This window comes from Hydractinia symbiolongicarpus, chromosome 2, assembly GCF_029227915.1.
Source record: "Hydractinia symbiolongicarpus strain clone_291-10 chromosome 2, HSymV2.1, whole genome shotgun sequence".
Lineage (NCBI taxonomy): Eukaryota > Metazoa > Cnidaria > Hydrozoa > Anthoathecata > Hydractiniidae > Hydractinia > Hydractinia symbiolongicarpus.
In genome coordinates this window covers 17,721,197-17,735,992 of record NC_079876.1, presented here as the reverse complement: position 1 = coordinate 17,735,992, position 14,796 = coordinate 17,721,197, and the positions used below count along the sequence as shown (strand labels likewise).

Sequence of the window (14,796 nt, the reverse complement as noted above, 5' to 3'; positions counted from 1 at the left end):
TCAAAACAAGCAGCCAAATGGGTCGGCCAGAATCGAAACCGGATCTATTGCTTGGAAGGCAACAATACTAACCTTTACACCACCGCCGGTGGCAGCAGAATTGTTGGAGTTATTGCAGGTAAGGTACTTTCGCGATCAAAGTAAGGACATTTTTCGTATTATATGCATTTCCCTTGTGTCTTCACAACTTGAAAACATTTCCTGGCAAAAACAAGTTGCCCTCCTAATCATCTTTAAAGTAGAAACGACACGTACTGAATTTAATAGACTAGAACATGTAATCTAGTAGCAAAATGCGTCGGCCGGGAATCGAACCCGGATCTATTGCTTGGAAGGCAGCAATGCTAACCTTTACACCACCGACGCTGACAGCAGAATTGTTGGAGTTATGGCAGGTAAGGTACTTTCACGATCAAAATAAGGGCATATTACGTATTATAGGCATTTCCCTAGTGTCTTCACAACTTGAAAACAATAAGTGTCAAAAACAATTTGTCCTCCTAATCATCTTTTAAGTAGGAACCACAAAAACTGAATTTAATAGACTAGAACATGAAATCTAACAGCCAAATGCGTCGGCCGGGAATCGAACCCGGATCTATTGCTTGGAAGGCAACAATGTCAACCTTTACACCACCGACGCTGACAGCAGAATTGTTGGAGTTATGACAGGTAAGGTACTTTCGCGATCAAAGTAAGGACATCTTTCGTATTATATGCATTTCCCTTGTGTCTGCACAACTTGAAAACATTAGCTGGCAAAAACAAGTTGCCCTCCTAATCATCTTCAAAGGAGAACCAACACGTACTGAATTTAATAGACTAGAACATATAATCTAGTTGCGAAATGCGTCGGCCGGGAATCGAACACGGATCTATTGCTTGGAAGGCGACAATGCTAACCTTACACCACCGACGCTGACAGAAGAATTGTTGGAGTTATTACAGGTAAGGTACTTTCGCGATCAAAATAAGGGCATCTTTAGAATTATATGCATTTCCCTTGTGTCTTCACAACTTGAAAACAATAAGTGTCAAAAAAAATTTGTCTTCCGAATCATCTTTTAAGTAGGAACCACAAAAACTGAATTTAATAGACTAGAACATGAAATCCAACAGCCAAATGCGTCGGCCGGGAATCGAACCCGGATCTATTGCTTGGAAGACCACAATGCTAATCTTTACACCACCGACGCTGACAGCAGAATTGTTGGAGTTATTGCATGTAAGGTACTTTTGCGATCAAAGTAAGGACATCTTTTGTATTATATGCATTTCCCTTGTGTCTTCACAACTTGAAAACATTTCCTGGCAAAAACAAGTTGCCCTCCTAATCATCTTAAAAGTAGAAACGACACGTACTGAATTTAATAGACTAGAACATGTAATCTAGTAGCGAAATGCGTCGGCCTGGAATCGAACCCGGATCTATTGCTTGGAAGGCAACAATGCTAACCTTTACACCACCGACACTGACAGCAGAATTGTTGGAGTTATTACAGGTAAGGTACTTTAGCGATCAAAGTAAGGACATCTTTCGTATTATATGCATTTCCCTTGTGTCTTCACAACTTGAAAATATTTTCTGGCAAAAACAAGTTGCCCTCCTAATCATCTTCAAAGGAGAACCCACACGTACACAATTTAATAGTTTAGAACATCAAAACAAGCAGCCAAATGGGTCGGCCAGAATCGAAACCGGATCTATTGCTTGGAAGGCAACAATACTAACCTTTACACCACTGCCGGTGGCAGCAGAATTGTTGGAGTTATTGCAGGTAAAGTACTTTCGCGATCAAAGTAAGGACATCTTTTGTATTATATGCATTTCCCTTGTGTCTTCACAACTTGAAAACATTTCCTGGCAAAAACAAGTTGCCCTCCTAATCATCTTAAAAGTAGAAACGACACGTACTGAATTTAATAGACTAGAACATGTAATCTAGTAGCGAAATGCGTCGGCCGGGAATCGAACCCGGATCTATTGCTTGGAAGGCAACAATACTAACCTTTACACCACCGCCGGTGGCAGCAGAATTGTTGGAGTTATTGCAGGTAAGGTACTTTCGCGATCAAAGTAAGGACATCTTTTGTATTATATGCATTTCCCTTGTGTCTTCACAACTTGAAAACATTTCCTGGCAAAAACAAGTTGCCCTCCTAATCATCTTAAAAGTAGAAACGACACGTACTGAATTTAATAGACTAGAACATGTAATCTAGTAGCGAAATGCGTCGGCCGGGAATCGAACCCGGATCTATTGCTTGGAAGGCAACAATACTAACCTTTACACCACCGCCGGTGGCAGCAGAATTGTTGGAGTTATTGCAGGTAAGGTACTTTCGCGATCAAAGTAAGGACATTTTTCGTATTATATGCATTTCCCTTGTGTCTTCACAACTTGAAAACAATCCTGGCAAAAACAAGTTGCCCTCCTAATCATCTTTAAAGTAGAAACGACACGTACTGAATTTAATAGACTAGAACATGTAATCTAGTAGCAAAATGCGTCGGCCGGGAATCGAACCCGGATCTATTGCTTGGAAGGCAGCAATGCTAACCTTTACACCACCGACGCTGACAGCAGAATTGTTGGAGTTATGGCAGGTAAGGTACTTTCACGATCAAAATAAGGGCATATTACGTATTATATGCATTTCCCTAGTGTCTTCACAACTTGAAAACAATAAGTGTCAAAAACAATTTGTCCTCCTAATCATCTTTTAAGTAGGAACCACAAAAACTGAATTTAATAGACTAGAACATGAAATCTAACAGCCAAATGCGTCGGCCGGGAATCGAACCCGGATTTTCGTATTATATGCATTTCCCTTGTGTCTTCACAACTTGAAAACAATCCTGGCAAAAACAAGTTGCCCTCCTAATCATCTTTAAAGTAGAAACGACACGTACTGAATTTAATAGACTAGAACATGTAATCTAGTAGCAAAATGCGTCGGCCGGGAATCGAACCCGGATCTATTGCTTGGAAGGCAGCAATGCTAACCTTTACACCACCGACGCTGACAGCAGAATAGTTGGAGTTATGGCAGGTAAGGTACTTTCACGATCAAAATAAGGGCATATTACGTATTATATGCATTTCCCTAGTGTCTTCACAACTTGAAAACAATAAGTGTCAAAAACAATTTGTCCTCCTAATCATCTTTTAAGTAGGAACCACAAAAACTGAATTTAATAGACTAGAACATGAAATCTAACAGCCAAATGCGTCGGCCGGGAATCGAACCCGGATCTATTGCTTGGAAGGCAACAATGTCAACCTTTACACCACCGACGCTGACAGCAGAATTGTTGGAGTTATGACAGGTAAGGTAATTTCGCGATCAAAGTAAGGACATCTTTCGTATTATATGCATTTCCCTTGTGTCTGCACAACTTGAAAACATTAGCTGGCAAAAACAAGTTGCCCTCCTAATCATCTTCAAAGGAGAACCAACACGTACAGAATTTAATAGACTAGAACATCATATCTAGCAGCCAAATGCGTCAACTGGGAAGTGAACCAGGATCTTTTGCTTGGAAGACAAAAATAATAACTTTTACACCACCGACCCTGACAGCAGAATTGTTGGAGGTATTGCAGGTAAGGCACTTTCGCGATCAAAATAAGGGCATCCTTCGTATTATATGCATTTCCCTTGTGTCTTCAAAACTTGAAAACATTAACTGTCCAAACAATATTTGCCCTGCTAATCACCTTCAAAGTAGAAACGACACGTACTGAATTTAATAGACTAGAACATGTAGTCTAGCAGCGAAATGCGTCGGCCGGGAACCGAACCCGGATCTATTGCTTGGAAGGCAACAATGCTAACCTTTACACCACCGACGCTGACAAAAGTATTGTTGGAGTTATTGCAGGTAAGGTACTTTCGCGATCAAAGTAAGGACATCCTTCGTATTATATGCATTTCCCTTGTGTCTTCACAACTTGAAAACATTTCCTGGCAAAAACAAGTTGCCCTCCTAATCATCTTCAAAGTAGAAACGACACTTACTGAATTTAATAGACTAGAACATGTAATCTAGTAGCGAAATGCGTCGGCCGGGAATCGAACCCGGATCTATTGCTTGGAAGGCAACAATGCTAACCTTTACACCACCGACGCTGACAGAAGAATTGTTGGTGTTATTACAGGAAAGGTACTTTCGCGATCAAAATAAGGGCATCTTTAGAATTATATGCATTTCCCTTGTGTCTTCACAACTTGAAAACAATAAGTGTCAAAAAAAAATTTGTCCTCCTAATCATCTTTTAAGTAGGAACCACAAAAACTGAATTTAATAGACTAGAACATGAAATCCAACAGCCAAATGCGTCGGCCGGGAATCAAACACGGATCTATTGCCTGGCCACAATGCTAATCTTTACACCACCGACGCTGACAGCAGAATTGTTGGAGTTATTGCAGGTAAGGTACTTTCGCGATCAAAGTAAGGACATCTTTTGTATTATATGCATTTCCCTTGTGTCTTCACAACTTGAAAACATTTCCTGGCAAAAACAAGTTGCCCTCCTAATCATCTTCAAAGTAGAAACGACACGTTCTGAATTTAATAGACTAGAAGATGTAATCTAGTAGCGAAATGCGTCGGCCGGGAATCGAACCCGGATCTATTGCTTGGAAGGCAACAATGCTAACCTTTACACCACCGACGCTGACAGAAGAATTGTTGGAGTTATTGCGGGTAAGGTACTTTCGCAATCAAAGTAAGGACATCTTTCGTATTATATGCATTTCCCTTGTGTCTTCACAACTTGAAAATATTTTCTGGCAAAAACAAGTTGCCCTCCTAATCATCTTCAAAGGAGAACCCACACGTACACAATTTAATAGACTAGAACATCAAAACAAGCAGCCAAATGGGTCGGCTGGAATCGAAACCGGATCTATTGCTGGGAAGGCAACAATGCTAACCTTTACACCACCGACGCTGACAGCAGAATTGTTGGAGGTATTGCAGGTAAGGCACTTTCGCGATCAAAATAAGGGCATCCTTCGTATTTTATGCATTTCCCTTGTGTCTTCACAACTTGAAAACATTAACTATCCAAACAATATTTGCCCTGCTAATCACCTTCAAAGTAGAAACGACACGTAATGAATTTAATAGACTAGAACATGTAGTCTAGCAGCGAAATGCATCGGCCAGGAATCGAACCCGGATCTATTGCTTGAAAGGCAACAATGCTAACCTTTACACCACCGACGCTGACAGAAGAATTGTTGGAGTTATTACAGGTAAGGTACTTTCGCGATCAAAATAAGGGCATCTTTAGAATTATATGCATTTCCCTTGTGTCTTCACAACTTGAAAACAATAAGTGTCAAAAAAAATTTGTCCTCCTAGTCATCTTTTAAGTAGGAACCACAAAAACTGAATTTAATAGACTAGAACATGAAATCTAACAGCCAAATGCGTCGGCCGGGAATCGAACCCGGATCTATTGCTTGGAAGGCCACAATGCTAATCTTTACACCACCGACGCTGACAGCAGAATTGTTGGAGTTATTGCAGGTAGGGTACTTTCGCGATCAAAGTAAGGACATCTTTCGTATTATATGCATTTCCCTTGTGTCTTCACAACTTGAAAACAATAAGTGTCAAAAAAAATTTGTCCTCCTAATCATCTTTTAAGTAGGAACCACAAAAACTGAATTTAATAGACTAGAACATGAAATCTAACAGCCAAATGCGTCGGCCGGGAATCGAACCCGGATCTATTACTTGAAAGGCAACAATGTCAACCTTTACACCACCGACGCTGACAGCAGAATTGTTGGAGTTATGACAGGTAAGGTACTTTCGCGATCAAAGTAAGGACATCTTTCGTGTTATATGCATTTCCCTTGCGTCTGCACAGCTTGAAAACATTAGCTGGCAAAAACAAGTTGCCCTCCTAATCATCTTCAAAGGAGAACCCACACGTACAGAATTTAATAGACTAGAACATCATATCTAGCAGCCAAATGCGTCAACTGGGAAGTGAACCAGGATCTTTTGCTTGGAAGACAAAAATAATAACTTTTACACCACCGACGCTGACAGCAGAATTGTTGGAGGTATTGCAGGTAAGGCACTTTCGCGATCAAAATAAGGGCATCCTTCGTATTATATGCATTTCCCTTGTGTCCTCAAAACTTGAAAACATTAACTGTCCAAACAATATTTGCCCTGCTAATCACCTTCAAAGTAGAAACGACACGTACTGAATTTAATAGACTAGAACATGTAGTCTAGCAGCGAAATGCGTCGGCCGGGAACCGAACCCGGATCTATTGCTTGGAAGGCAAAAATGCTAACCTTTACACCACCGACGCTGACAAAAGTATTTTTAGAGTTATTGCAGGTAAGGTACTTTCGCGATCAAAGTAAGGACATCCTTCGTATTATATGCATTTCCCTTGTGTCTTCACAACTTGAAAACAATAAGTGTCAAAAAAAATTTGTCCTCCTAATCATCTTTTAAGTTGGAACCACAAAAACTGATTTTAATAGACTAGAACATGAAATCCAACAGCCAAATGCGTCGGCCAGGAATCGAACCCGGATCTATTGCTTGGAAGGCCACAATGCTAATCTTTACACCACCGACGCTGGCAGCAGAATTGTTGGAGTTATTGCAGGTAAGGTACTTTCGCAATCAAAGTAAGGACATCTTTTGTATTATATGCATTTCCCTTGTGTCTTCACAACTTGAAAACATTTCCTGGCAAAAACAAGTTGCCCTCCTAATCATCTTCAAAGTAGAAACGACACGTTCTGAATTTAATAGACTAGAACATGTAATCTAGTAGCGAAATGCGTCGGCCGGGAATCGAACCCGGATCTATTGCTTGGAAGGCAACAATGCTAACCTTTACACCACGGACGCTGACAGAAGAATTGTTGGAGTTATGGCAGGTAAGGTACTTTCGCGATCAAAGTAAGGACATCTTTCGTATTATATGCATTTCCCTTGTGTCTTCACAACTTGAAAATATTTTCTGGCAAAAACAAGTTGCCCACCTAATCATCTTCAAAGGAGAACCCACACGTACACAATTTAATAGACTAGAACATCAAAACAAGCAGCCAAATGGGTCGGCCTGGAATTGAAACCGGATCTATTGCTTGGAAGGCAACAATACTAACCTTTACACCACCGACGCCGACAGAAGTATTGTTGGGGTTATTACAGGCAAGATACTTTCGCGATCAAAATAAGGGCATCTTTAGAATTATATGCATTTCCCTTGTGTTTTCACAACTTGAAAACATTAACTGTCCAAACAAAATTTGCCTTCCTAATCATCTTCAAAGGAGAACCCACACGTACACAATTTAATAGACTAGAACATCAAAACAAGCAGCCAAATGAGTCGGCCGGAATCGAAACCGGATCTATTGCTTGGAAGGCAACAATACTAACCTTTACACCACCGCCGGTGGCAGCAGAATTGTTGGAGTTATTGCAGGTAAGGTACTTTCGCGATCAAAATAAGGGCATCTTTCGTATTATATGCACTTCCCTTGTGTTTTCACAACTTGAAAACATTAACTGTCCAAACAAAATTTGTCCTCCTAATCACCTTCAAAGTAGAAAACATTAACTGTCCATTAACTGTCCAAACAAAATTTGCCTTCCTAATCATCTTCAAAGTAGAAACGACACGTACTGAATTTAATAGACTAGAACATGTAATCTAGTAGCCAAATGCGTCGGCCGGGATACGAACCCGGATCTATTGCTTGGAAGGCAACAATGCTAGCCTTTACACCACCGACGCTGACAGAAGTATTGTTGGAGTTATTACAGGTAAGGTACTTTCGCGATCAAAATAAGGGCATCTTTAGAATTATATGCATTTCCCTTGTGTCTTCACAACTTGAAAACAATAAGTGTCAAAAAAAATTGTCCTCCTAATCATCTTTTAAGTAGGAACCACAAAAACTGAATTTAATAGACTAGAACATGAAATCTAACAGCCAAATGCGTCGGCCGGGAATCGAACCTGGATCTATTGCTTGGAAGGCCACAAAGCTAATCTTTACACCACCGACGCTGACAGCAGAATTGTTGGAGTTATTGCAGGTAAGGTACTTTTGCGATCAAAATAAGGGCATCTTACGTATTATATGCATTTCCCTTGTGTCTTCACAACTTGAAAACAATAAGTGTCAAAAAAAATTTGTCCTCCTAATCATCTTTTAAGTAGGAACCACAAAAACTGAATTTAATAGACTAGAACATGAAATGTAACAGCCAAATGCGTCGGCCGGGAATCGAACCCGGATCTATTGCTTGGAAGGCCACAAAGCTAATCTTTACACCACCGACGCTGACAGCAGAATTGTTGGAGTTATTGCAGGTAAGGTACTTTCGCGATCAAAATAAGGGCATCCTTCGTATTTTATGCATTTCCCTTGTGTCTTCACAACTTGAAAACATTAACTGTCCAAACAATACTTGCCCTGCTAATCACCTTCAAAGTAGAAACGACACGTACTGAATTTAATAGACTAGAACATGTAGTCTAGCAGCGAAATGCATCGGCCAGGAACCGAACCCGGATCTATTGCTTGGAAGGCAACAATGCTAACCTTTACACCACCGACGCTGACAAAAGTATTGTTGGAGTTTTTGCAGGTAAGGTACTTTCGCGATCAAAGTAAGGACATCCTTCGTATTATATGCATTTCCTTGTGTCTTCACAACTTGAAAACATTTCCTGGCAAAAACAAGTTGCCCTCCTAATCATCTTCAAAGTAGAAACGACACGTACTGAATTTAATAGACTAGAACATATAATCTAGTTGCGAAATGCGTCGGCCGGGAATTGAACCCGGATCTATTGCTTGGAAGGCAAAAATGCTAACCTTTACACCACCGACGCTGACAGAAGAATTGTTGGAGTTATTACAGGTAAGGTACTTTCGCGATCAAAATAAGGGCATCTTTAGAATTATATGCATTTCCCTTGTGTCTTCACAACTTGAAAGCAATAATAGTCAAAAAAAATTTGTCCGCCTAATCATCTTTTAAGTAGGAACCACAAAAACTGAATTTAATAGACTAGAACATGAAATCTAACAGCCAAATGCGTCGGCCGGGAATCGAACCCGGATCTATTGCTTGGAAGGCCACAATGCTAATCTTTACACCACCGACGCTGACAGCAGAATTGTTGGAGTTATTGCAGGTAAGGTACTTTCGCGATCAAAGTAAGGACCTCTTTCGTATTATATGCATTTCCCTTGTGTCTTCACAACTTGAAAACAATAAGTGTCAAAAAAAATTTGTCCTCCTAATCATCTTTTAAGTAGGAACCACAAAAACTGAATTTAATAGACTAGAACATGAAATCTAACAGCCAAATGCGTCGGCCGGGAATCGAACCCGGATCTATTGGTTGAAAGGCAACAATGTCAACCTTTACACCACCGACGCTGACAGCAGAATTGTTGGAGTTATGACAGGTAAGGTACTTTCGCGATCAAAGTAAGGACATCTTTCGTGTTATATGCATTTCCCTTGTGTCTGCACAACTTGAAAACATTAGCTGGCAAAAACAAGTTGCCCTCCTAATCATCTTCAAAGGAAAACCCACACGTACAGAATTTAATAGACTAGAACATCATATCTAGCAGCCAAATGCGTCAACTGGGAAGTGAACCAGGATTTTTGCTTGGAAGACAAAAATAATAACATTTACACCACCGACGCTGACAGCAGAATTGTTGGAGGTATTGCAGGTAAGGCACTTTCGCGATCAAAATAAGGGCATCCTTCGTATTTTATGCATTTCCCTTGTGTCTTCACAACTTGAAAACATTAACTATCCAATCAATATTTGCCCTGCTAATCACCTTCAAAGTAGAAACGACACGTAATGAATTTAATAGACTAGAACATGTAGTCTAGCAGCGAAATGCATCGGCCAGGAATCGAACCCGGATCTATTGCTTGGAAGGCAACAATGCTAACCTTTACACCACCGACGCTGACAGAAGAATTGTTGGAGTTATTACAGTTAAGGTACTTTCGCGATCAAAATAAGGGCATCTTTAGAATTATATGCATTTCCCTTGTGTCTTCACAACTTGAAAACAATAAGTGTCCAAAAAAATTTGTCCTCCTAATCATCTTTTAAGTAGGAACCACAAAAACTGAATTTAATAGACTAGAACATGAAATCTAACAGCCAAATGCGTCGGCCGGGAATCGAACCCGGATCTATTGCTTGGAAGGCCACAATGCTAATCTTTACACCACCGACGCTGACAGCAGAATTGTTGGAGTTATTGCAGGTAAGGTACTTTCGCGATCAAAGTAAGGACATCTTTCGTATTATATGCATTTCCCTTGTGTCTTCACAACTTGAAAACAATAAGTGTCAAAAAAAATTTGTCCTCCTAATCATCTTTTAAGTAGGAACCACAAAAACTGAGTTTAATAGACTAGAACATGAAATCTAACAGCCAAATGCGTCAGCCGGGAATCGAACCCGGATCTATTGCTTGAAAGGCAACAATGTCAACCTTTACACCACCGACGCTGACAGCAGAATTGTTGGAGTTATGACAGGTAAGGTACTTTCGCGATCAAAGTAAGGACATCTTTCGTGTTATATGCATTTCCCTTGCGTCTGCACAACTTGAAAACATTAGCTGGCAAAAACAAGTTGCCCTCCTAATCATCTTCAAAGGAGAACCCACACGTACAGAATTTAATAGACTAGAACATCATATCTAGCAGCCAAATGCGTCAACTGGGAAGTGAACCAGGATCTTTTGCTTGGAAGACAAAAATAATAACTTTTACACCACCGACGCTGACAGCAGAATTGTTGGAGGTATTGCAGGTAAGGCACTTTCGCGATCAAAATAAGGGCATCCTTCGTATTATATGCATTTCCCTTGTGTCTTCAAAACTTGAAAACATTAACTGTCCAAACAATATTTGCCCTGCTAATCACCTTCAAAGTAGAAACGACACGTACTGAATTTAATAGACTAGAACATGTAGTCTAGCAGCGAAATGCGTCGGCCGGGAACCGAACCCGGATCTATTGCTTGGAAGGCAACAATGCTAACCTTTACACCACCGACGCTGACAAAAGTATTGTTGGAGTTATTGCAGGTAAGGTACTTTCGCGATCAAAGTAAGGACATCCTTCGTATTATATGCATTTCCCTTGTGTCTTCACAACTTGAAAACAATAAGTGTCAAAAAAAATTTGTCCTCCTAATCATCTTTTAAGTAGGAACCACAAAAACTGAATTTAATAGACTAGAACATGAAATCTAACAGCCAAATGCGTCGGCCGGGAATCGAACCCGGATCTATTGCTTGGAAGGCCACAATGCTAATCTTTACACCACCGACGCTGACAGCAGAATTGTTGGAGTTATTGCAGGTAAGGTACTTTCGCGATCAAAGTAAGGACATCTTTCGTATTATATGCATTTCCCTTGTGTCTTCACAACTTGAAAACAATAAGTGTCAAAAAAAATTTGTCCTCCTAATCATCTTTTAAGTAGGAACCACAAAAACTGAGTTTAATAGACTAAAACATGAAATCTAACAGCCAAATGCGTCAGCCGGGAATCGAACCCGGATCTATTGCTTGAAAGGCAACAATGTCAACCTTTACACCACCGACGCTGACAGCAGAATTGTTGGAGTTATGACAGGTAAGGTACTTTCGCGATCAAAGTAAGGACATCTTTCGTGTTATATGCATTTCCCTTGCGTCTGCACAACTTGAAAACATTAGCTGGCAAAAACAAGTTGCCCTCCTAATCATCTTCAAAGGAGAACCCACACGTACAGAATTTAATAGACTAGAACATCATATCTAGCAGCCAAATGCGTCAACTGGGAAGTGAACCAGGATCTTTTGCTTGGAAGACAAAAATAATAACTTTTACACCACCGACGCTGACAGCAGAATTGTTGGAGGTATTGCAGGTAAGGCACTTTCGCGATCAAAATAAGGGCATCCTTCGTATTATATGCATTTCCCTTGTGTCTTCAAAACTTGAAAACATTAACTGCCCAAACAATATTTGCCCTGCTAATCACCTTCAAAGTAGAAACGACACGTACTGAATTTAATAGACTAGAACATGTAGTCTATCAGCGAAATGCGTCGGCCGGGAACCGAACCCGGATCTATTGCTTGGAAGGCAACAATGCTAACCTTTACACCACCGACGCTGACAAAAGTATTGTTGGAGTTATTGCAGGTGAGGTACTTTCGCGATCAAAGTAAGGACATCCTTCGTATTATATGCATTTCCCTTGTGTCTTCACAACTTGAAAACAATAAGTGTCAAAAAAAATTTGTCCTCCTAATCATCTTTTAAGTAGGAACCACAAAAACTGAATTTAATAGACTAGAACATGAAATCTAACAGCCAAATGCGTCGGCCGGGAATCGAACCCGGATCTATTGCTTGAAAGGCAACAATGTCAACCTTTACACCACCGACGCTGACAGCAGAATTGTTGGAGTTATGACAGGTAGGTACTTTCGCGATCAAAGTAAGGACATCTTTCGTGTTATATGCATTTCCCTTGTGTCTGCACAACTTGAAAACATTAGCTGGCAAAAACAAGTTGCCCTCCTAATCATCTTCAAAGGAAAACCCACACGTACAGAATTTAATAGACTAGAACATCATATCTAGCAGCCAAATGCGTCAACTGGGAAGTGAACCAGGATCTTTTACTTGGAAGACAAAAATAATAACTTTTACACCACCGACGCTGACAGCAGAATTGTTGGAGGTATTGCAGGTAAGGCACTTTCGCGATCAAAATAAGGGCATCCTTCGTATTTTATGCATTTCCCTTGTGTCTTCACAACTTGAAAACATTAACTATCCAAACAATATTTGCCCTGCTAATCACCTTCAAAGTAGAAACTACACGTACTGAATTTAATAGACTAGAACATGTAGTCTAGCACCGAAATGCATCGGCCAGGAATCGAACCCGGATCTATTGCTTGGAAGGCAACAATGCTAACCTTTACACCACCGACGCTGACAGAAGAATTGTTGGAGTTATTACAGGTAAGGTACTTTCGCGATCAAAATAAGGGCATCTTTAGAATTATATGCATTTCCCTTGTGTCTTCACAACTTGAAAACAATAAGTGTCAAAAAAAATTTGTCCTCCTAATCATCTTTTAAGTAGGAACCACAAAAACTGAATTTAATAGACTAGAACATGAAATCTAACAGCCAAATGCGTCGGCTGGGAATCGAACCCGGATCTATTGCTTGGAAGGCCACAATGCTAATCTTTACACCACCGACGCTGACAGCAGAATTGTTGGAGTTATTGCAGGTAAGGTACTTTCGCGATCAAAGTAAGGACATCTTTCGTATTATATGCATTTCTCTTGTGTCTTCACAACTTGAAAACAATAAGTGTCAAAAAAAATTTGTCCTCCTAATCATCTTTTAAGTAGGAACCACAAAAACTGAATTTAATAGACTAGAACATGAAATCTAACAGCCAAATGCGTCGGCCGGGAATCGAACCCGGATCTATTTCTTGAAAGGCAACAATGTCAACCTTTACACCACCGACGCTGACAGCAGAATTGTTGGAGTTATGACAGGTAAGGTACTTTCGCGATCAAAGTAAGGACATCTTTCGTGTTATATGCATTTGCCTTGCGTCTGCACAACTTGAAAACATTAGCTGGCAAAAACAAGTTGCCCTCCTAATCATCTTCAAAGGAGAACCCACACGTACAGAATTTAATAGACTAGAACATCATATCTAGCAGCCAAATGCGTCAACTGGGAAGTGAACCAGGATCTTTTACTTGGAAGACAAAAATAATAACTTTTACACCACCGTCGCTGACAGCAGAATTGTTGGAGGTATTGCAGGTAAGGCACTTTCGCGATCAAAATAAGGGCATCCTTCGTATTATATGCATTTCCCTTGTGTCTTCAAAACTTGAAAACATTAACTGTCCAAACAATATTTGCCCTGCTAATCACCTTCAAAGTAGAAACGACACGTACTGAATTTAATAGACTAGAACATGTAGTCTAGCAGCGAAATGCGTCGGCCGGGAACCGAACTCGGATCTATTGCTTGGAAGGCAACAATGCTAACCTTTACACCACCGACGCTGACAAAAGTATTGTTGGAGTTATTGCAGGTAAGGTACTTTCGCGATCAAAGTAAGGACATCCTTCGTATTATATGCATTTCCCTTGTGTCTTCACAACTTGAAAACATTTCCTGGCAAAAACAAGTTGCCCTCCTAATCATCTTCAAAGTAGAAACGACACTTACTGAATTTAATAGACTAGAACATGTAATCTAGTAGCGAAATGCGTCGGCCGGGAATCGAACCCGGATCTATTGCTTGGAAGGCAACAATGCTAACCTTTACACCACCGACGCTGACAGAAGAATTGTTGGAGTTATTACAGGTAATGTACTTTCGCGATCAAAATAAGGGCATCTTTAGAATTATATGCATTTCCCTTGTGTCTTCACAACTTGAAAACAATAAGTGTCAAAAAAAATTTGTCCTCCTTATCATCTTGTAAGTAGGAACCACAAAAACTGAATTTAATAGACTAGAACATGTAATCTAGTAGCGAAATGCGTCGGCCGGAAATCGAACCCGGATCTATTGCTTGGAAGGCAACAATGCTAACCTTTACACCACCGACGCTGACAGAAGAATTCTTGGAGTTATGGCAGGTAAGGTACTTTCGCGATCAAAATAAGGGCATCTTTAGAATTA

At 40.3% G+C, this 14,796-nt stretch overlaps 22 non-coding genes across 22 annotated transcripts; all 22 read right to left on the bottom strand.

Annotated features, from left to right (window-relative positions):
• Positions 1 to 294: 294 nt before the first annotated feature.
• Trnag-ucc (transfer RNA glycine (anticodon UCC)) lies at positions 295 to 366 on the bottom strand. Its single transcript has one exon. It is a non-coding gene; the product is annotated as a tRNA-Gly (tRNA).
• A 205-nt stretch (positions 367 to 571) lies between these two features.
• Trnag-ucc (transfer RNA glycine (anticodon UCC)) lies at positions 572 to 643 on the bottom strand. The gene has a single exon. It is a non-coding gene; the product is annotated as a tRNA-Gly (tRNA).
• Positions 644 to 2,507: 1,864 nt separating this feature from the next.
• On the bottom strand, positions 2,508 to 2,579 carry Trnag-ucc (transfer RNA glycine (anticodon UCC)). The gene has a single exon. It is a non-coding gene; the product is annotated as a tRNA-Gly (tRNA).
• A 374-nt stretch (positions 2,580 to 2,953) lies between these two features.
• Positions 2,954 to 3,025, bottom strand: Trnag-ucc (transfer RNA glycine (anticodon UCC)). The gene has a single exon. It is a non-coding gene; the product is annotated as a tRNA-Gly (tRNA).
• Positions 3,026 to 3,230: 205 nt separating this feature from the next.
• Trnag-ucc (transfer RNA glycine (anticodon UCC)) lies at positions 3,231 to 3,302 on the bottom strand. The gene has a single exon. It is a non-coding gene; the product is annotated as a tRNA-Gly (tRNA).
• Positions 3,303 to 3,785: 483 nt separating this feature from the next.
• Trnag-ucc (transfer RNA glycine (anticodon UCC)) lies at positions 3,786 to 3,857 on the bottom strand. The gene has a single exon. It is a non-coding gene; the product is annotated as a tRNA-Gly (tRNA).
• Positions 3,858 to 4,062: 205 nt separating this feature from the next.
• Positions 4,063 to 4,134, bottom strand: Trnag-ucc (transfer RNA glycine (anticodon UCC)). Its single transcript has one exon. It is a non-coding gene; the product is annotated as a tRNA-Gly (tRNA).
• Positions 4,135 to 4,613: 479 nt separating this feature from the next.
• Trnag-ucc (transfer RNA glycine (anticodon UCC)) lies at positions 4,614 to 4,685 on the bottom strand. Its single transcript has one exon. It is a non-coding gene; the product is annotated as a tRNA-Gly (tRNA).
• A 759-nt stretch (positions 4,686 to 5,444) lies between these two features.
• On the bottom strand, positions 5,445 to 5,516 carry Trnag-ucc (transfer RNA glycine (anticodon UCC)). The gene has a single exon. It is a non-coding gene; the product is annotated as a tRNA-Gly (tRNA).
• Positions 5,517 to 6,276: 760 nt separating this feature from the next.
• Trnag-ucc (transfer RNA glycine (anticodon UCC)) lies at positions 6,277 to 6,348 on the bottom strand. The gene has a single exon. It is a non-coding gene; the product is annotated as a tRNA-Gly (tRNA).
• A 482-nt stretch (positions 6,349 to 6,830) lies between these two features.
• Positions 6,831 to 6,902, bottom strand: Trnag-ucc (transfer RNA glycine (anticodon UCC)). The gene has a single exon. It is a non-coding gene; the product is annotated as a tRNA-Gly (tRNA).
• Positions 6,903 to 7,725: 823 nt separating this feature from the next.
• On the bottom strand, positions 7,726 to 7,797 carry Trnag-ucc (transfer RNA glycine (anticodon UCC)). The gene has a single exon. It is a non-coding gene; the product is annotated as a tRNA-Gly (tRNA).
• Positions 7,798 to 8,832: 1,035 nt separating this feature from the next.
• Trnag-ucc (transfer RNA glycine (anticodon UCC)) lies at positions 8,833 to 8,904 on the bottom strand. The gene has a single exon. It is a non-coding gene; the product is annotated as a tRNA-Gly (tRNA).
• A 205-nt stretch (positions 8,905 to 9,109) lies between these two features.
• Trnag-ucc (transfer RNA glycine (anticodon UCC)) lies at positions 9,110 to 9,181 on the bottom strand. The gene has a single exon. It is a non-coding gene; the product is annotated as a tRNA-Gly (tRNA).
• A 759-nt stretch (positions 9,182 to 9,940) lies between these two features.
• On the bottom strand, positions 9,941 to 10,012 carry Trnag-ucc (transfer RNA glycine (anticodon UCC)). The gene has a single exon. It is a non-coding gene; the product is annotated as a tRNA-Gly (tRNA).
• A 205-nt stretch (positions 10,013 to 10,217) lies between these two features.
• Positions 10,218 to 10,289, bottom strand: Trnag-ucc (transfer RNA glycine (anticodon UCC)). Its single transcript has one exon. It is a non-coding gene; the product is annotated as a tRNA-Gly (tRNA).
• Positions 10,290 to 11,049: 760 nt separating this feature from the next.
• On the bottom strand, positions 11,050 to 11,121 carry Trnag-ucc (transfer RNA glycine (anticodon UCC)). The gene has a single exon. It is a non-coding gene; the product is annotated as a tRNA-Gly (tRNA).
• Positions 11,122 to 11,326: 205 nt separating this feature from the next.
• On the bottom strand, positions 11,327 to 11,398 carry Trnag-ucc (transfer RNA glycine (anticodon UCC)). The gene has a single exon. It is a non-coding gene; the product is annotated as a tRNA-Gly (tRNA).
• A 760-nt stretch (positions 11,399 to 12,158) lies between these two features.
• Trnag-ucc (transfer RNA glycine (anticodon UCC)) lies at positions 12,159 to 12,230 on the bottom strand. Its single transcript has one exon. It is a non-coding gene; the product is annotated as a tRNA-Gly (tRNA).
• Positions 12,231 to 12,989: 759 nt separating this feature from the next.
• Trnag-ucc (transfer RNA glycine (anticodon UCC)) lies at positions 12,990 to 13,061 on the bottom strand. Its single transcript has one exon. It is a non-coding gene; the product is annotated as a tRNA-Gly (tRNA).
• Positions 13,062 to 14,375: 1,314 nt separating this feature from the next.
• Positions 14,376 to 14,447, bottom strand: Trnag-ucc (transfer RNA glycine (anticodon UCC)). Its single transcript has one exon. It is a non-coding gene; the product is annotated as a tRNA-Gly (tRNA).
• Positions 14,448 to 14,652: 205 nt separating this feature from the next.
• On the bottom strand, positions 14,653 to 14,724 carry Trnag-ucc (transfer RNA glycine (anticodon UCC)). Its single transcript has one exon. It is a non-coding gene; the product is annotated as a tRNA-Gly (tRNA).
• Between the last annotated feature and the right edge of the window lie 72 nt (positions 14,725 to 14,796).